Below are 5000 nucleotides of genomic sequence, written 5' to 3'. Positions count from 1 at the left end.
AGTATTGGGACCCTCAGGTAGGTACTGTGTGCACTAACCTGATTACTGAGGCCTTTGATTCCCCTAGGACGGCGGAATCAAGGGATATAGCAAGGGAGAAGCTTCGTACCTGGGTAAGGGGCTTCCAAAAGAACACCTCTGGCCCTTATCTTCCAAGTGAGATGATGAGGGCGTATCTTTTCCCTAAGGCATCAGCTGATGCAGCGATTCCCCAGCCTCAATAGGAGATCCCCCAAGTTCAGATCCAGGTGGATGCTGAAGTCTCGGTCGCTATGCAAGACATCCAGTTAGATGACAGGATGTCTGTCGTGGACGAGCGTCTGAAGGAAGACCCCCTGGCAGAAGCCCAGGGTGAAGTTCAAGCCCCAGACGTTGTAGAGGAAGAGGTCGACGAGGTGTCGGCTACTCCGGTTCAGATCCCGGAGCCTATTCCCTCAACATCGGCCGGTCTTCCAGTAGAGCTGGGACAGGCCCTCTCCTCCATTGTTGGAATGATCCAACAGATGCAGAAGGAGAATCAGCAGAAGGCGGCTGCAATGGAACTGCGGATGCAGAGCCTTGCAGAATCACATGGGCCCCAGAAGATGTTCAATGTGAAAGACCTTCCCTTGTGCTCAGATGCTAAACCATGTGTCTGGCTGAGGAAGGAACCAGCTTCAAAGGAGGAGACAGAGCCGAAGGAGGTCATAGTGATGGACCATACTAAGGCTCAAGCTCTGCTTTCATCCTCGTTGAAAGAGAGGGGCTTCTCTAACTCAAAGGCAGCTGCATTGAGCAAGAAGCTCCCTTCCTTTGTGTCCTCTCCTGCTAGAGCCTTCCCCTTTTTACAGAAATGGTTTGCGGCTGTACTAAAAGCAGTCGAGGCCAACAAGCCTTGCCCCTCCCTGGAGGAGTGTAAACCCTTGTCGCTGGCCCTACCTATGAACCACAAAGACTGGAAGGACGTCCATCTTACGTTCTCAGTTGGGAAGTTGGAGGCTGATATCGCCGGACGTCAGTTCGGCGAGGACCTCCCTAAGCTGTCTGACTTTCTCTTGCAGAGAGAGTTCGAGACAAAAGAAAGACTGGCTACCTCAATGTCTCTTCAGACTACTCTTGAGACGATGGCAAGTGACCCAAAGGTCCATGAAATATTCATGGTGGTGGCCAAGACTCATCTGGTCACAGTGACGAAGGACCTTTATGGCTTCGTCAAGGCGAGGAGAGCTTGTAGGGAGTTCGTGTTCACCTCGGCTACGGTGAGGCACGAGCCAAGGAAACTAATCTCCTCCAACATTTGGGGCAAAGACCTTTTCCCTACCGATTTAGTCAAAGAAGTAGTTGATAAGGCTGCCTTGGAGAATAGAAACCTTCTCCAGAAGTGGGGCCTGGCTATCAAAAGAAAGTCTTCCCCGGATGAGGGTCCTCAACCAAAGAGGAAGACTATGAGGACTAGGCTACCGTCTCGGCCAGCCAAGCCTGTTAGACAGCAACTGCAACTGCCATTGCCTCCAGTGCCCCAGATCGTGGCACAAACCCCGACCACTTTTCAGTGGGTACCCCAGGCCGTGTCGACACAGTCCACGGCATTCACCCCATCGTTCGAAGGGCAGTCTACTTCCTTTCGAGCAAAGCCTATAGGGGCAGCCAGAGGCTCGTCTGGGCGCCCCTCAAGGGGAAGGGGATTCAGGGGTGGTCGTGGTCAGGGAGGCGAGACCTCGGGACGGCAGTCCAAGTGGGATGATACCGGTAGGAGGGAGACCTCTGAAATTTCGGGATCGGTGGACCTTCGATCCCTGGGCCCACAGCCTACTCAAGAATGGACTGGGCTGGAGCTGGTACAGCACTCCACCCCCGGGCCTTCGGGTTTTCCAACACTCCACCCCCGTTCTGGAGGAGTACGTTCAAGAACTGTTGGAGAAAAATGTGATCCGAAAGGTGAAGTCCATCAAATTCCAAGGGAGGCTGTTTTGTGTTCCCAAGAAAGACTCGGAAAAGCTCAGAGTCATTCTGGACTTGTCGCCACTCAACAAGTTCATAGTGTATTGCAAATTCAAGATGCTAACACTGCAACGCATAAGGACCTTACTGCCCAAGAGGGCATATTCCGTCTCTATAGACTTGTCAGACGCCTATTGGCACATTCCAATCAACCGTCGACTCTCCCCCTACCTAGGGTTCAGGCTACAACGAAGACTATACGCCTTCAGAGCCATGCCATTCGGGCTAATCATAGCCCCAAGGATTTTGACGAAGCTTGCGAGCGTAGCTCTCAAACAATTACGCCTAAAGGGAATTCAGGTAGTAGCCTACCTGGACGACTGGTTGGTGGGGGCAGCATCCGAGACAGAATGCTTGCAAGCTTCCAGTCAAGTGATCCAGTTCCTAGAGTACCTAGATTTCAAGATCAACAGAAAAAAGTCTCGACTTTCTCCATCTCAAAAGTTCCAGTGGCTGGGAATCCACTGGGACCTTTTGTCACCACAACCGTTTCTCCATCCCGGCGAAGAAAAGGAAGGAGATAGCGGGTTCTGTCAAGAGACTTCTAGATTCCGAAAGGATATCAAGACGCGAACAGGAGAGGGTACTGAGCTCTCTCCAGTTTGCTTCGGTGACAGACCCAGTGCTAAGAGCACAGCTAAAGGATGCAACCGGAGTTTGGAGAAGTTGTGCATCAAACGTGCGAAGAGATCTGAGAAGACCAGTTCCGCTTCGGCTACGTACTCTTCTCAGGCCTTGGTCCCAAGCCAGACATCTAAAGAAGTCGGTTCTTCTTCAGCCACCTCCCCCGTCGGTGATGATTCACTCAGACGCCTCGAAGGAGGGATGGGGAGGTCACTCTTATCGGAAAAAAGTCCAGGGGACTTGGTCCAAGCTATTCAAGACCTTTCACATAAACTTTCTAGAAGCTATGGCAGTGCTCCTTACCTTAAAGAAAGTTTCCCCGCGTCACTCGATCCACATAAGGTTGGTGATGGACAGCGAGGTAGTTGTGAGATGCTTGAATCAACAAGGATCGAGGTCACCACCTCTCAACCTGGTGATGTTGGCCATCTTCCGATTGGCGGAAAAGAAGAAGTGGTACCTGTCGGCAGTTCACCTTCAAGGAGTCCGCAATGTGACAGCGGACGCTCTATCCAGGTTCACACCGATAGAGTTGGAATGGTCCTTAGACGCAGGATCATTCTCCTTCATTCTGAATCAAGTCCCAGAACTGCAGATAGACCTCTTTGCAACGAAAGACAACAAGAAGTTGCCCCTGTACGTGTCCCCGTATGAGGACCCCTTAGCGGAAGCAGTGGATGTGATGTCCCTCAACTGGAACAGAGGGTCCAGGATTTATCTGTTCCCTCCTCACAACCTTCTGTTGAGGGTCCTCAACAAACTGAGATCCTTCAAGGGGGTAGCGGCAATAGTAGCCCACAAGTGGCCGAACAGCGTGTGGTTCCCCCTGGCATTGGAACTACAGCTGAAATTTGTACCGCTACCAGATCCAGTTCTGACCCAGCGAGTCCAGAAGTCGACTGTCTGCGCTTCATTACAGAAAACCCGGACCCTGCAGCTCATGATTTTCTCTCCCTAGCGATGAGAAAGCGTTTCGGGATTTCGAAAGCCAGCATAGACTTCCTAGAGGAATATAAGTGCAAATCTACTAGATGGCAATATGAGTCATCTTGGAGAAAATGGGTGGCCTTTGTCAAGGCGAAGAATCCGCAGGAGATCTCGACAGACTTCTGCTTATCTTTCTTCATCCACCTCCATGGTCAAGGATTGGCAGCTAACATGATTTCAGCGTGTAAGTCTGCTTTGACAAGACCCATTCTATATGCCTTCCAGGTCGACCTAGGTAACGAGTTCTTTAATAAAGTTCCGAAAGCCTGCGCTAGGCTCAGACCTTCAGCACCTCCAAAGGCCATTTCATGGTCTTTAGACAAAGTTCTTCATTTCGCTTCTCTGTTGAGCAATGAAGAGTGTGCGTTAAAGGATTTGACACAAAAAGTTATTTTCCTATTTGCACTCGCGTCCAGGGCCAGGGTTAGTGAGATTGTAGCCCTCTCGAGAGAGGCAGGTCGTGTTCAGTTCCTGGATGGGGGAGAACTGAACCTGTTTCCGGATCCTACGTTTCTCGCCAAGAATGAGTTACCCACCAACAGGTGGGGTCCCTGGAGAATCTGCCCTCTGAAAGAAGATGCATCTCTATGTCCAGTAGAATGCCTAAAGGTCTATCTTCATAGAACTTCAGACTTCAAGGGTGGTCAACTATTCAGGGGAGAAACATCAGGCTCAAATTTATCTCTGAATCAACTCAGAGCGAAAATCACTTATTTTATTCGCAGAGCGGATCCTGACAGTACACCCGCAGGTCACGATCCGAGGAAAGTTGCCTCATCCTTAAATTTCTTTAATTGTATGGATTTTGAACATCTCCGTTCATACACTGGCTGGAAGTCTTCCAGAGTGTTCTTTCGCCACTATGCGAAGCAAGTAGAGGAACTAAAGAGATCTGTGGTAGCAGTGGGTCGCGTCGTTAACCCTACTGTTTAACTCTGCGAGGAACAGTGGTTTTAATTGGGACGATTAATTCCAGGGTGAGTGTGTAGTTACATACCGTACTACAAACTAAGTGAGGGCACTGAGTTGCCCATGTAGACTGTTCCATTTCCAAAGGTGAACCTAGCATTAGTGCAGACATGTGTGCCGAGCGTTTCTAACGCTAATGTCATTGATTTGTAATACAGACTTTTATGACTTTGATACCTCGGTATCTTAAAAGTGGCATTTAATGTTTTTTCTTTCAGATAAACAAGTTCTGTTTACTATCATACTTATGCTTAAAGTTTTGGGTTATCCTCTTCTTATATATATATATATAATTGTGGTTAACCTGTCTGTTTATTGTCTGTCAATGAACTTGTTCTTGAGAACCTTGCGTCTCCTTCACCTGTGTCAATTTATTGGTATAATTGAGCATTCATTCTATGTACCTTATCTGGGATAATTCTAAAATAATTGTTCCTTTA

Source organism: Palaemon carinicauda, chromosome 18 (genome assembly GCF_036898095.1).
Source record: "Palaemon carinicauda isolate YSFRI2023 chromosome 18, ASM3689809v2, whole genome shotgun sequence".
In the NCBI taxonomy this organism is placed as follows: domain Eukaryota; kingdom Metazoa; phylum Arthropoda; class Malacostraca; order Decapoda; family Palaemonidae; genus Palaemon; species Palaemon carinicauda.
The sequence above is the reverse complement of the archived record's forward strand: the minus strand, read 5'-3'. Positions refer to the sequence as shown.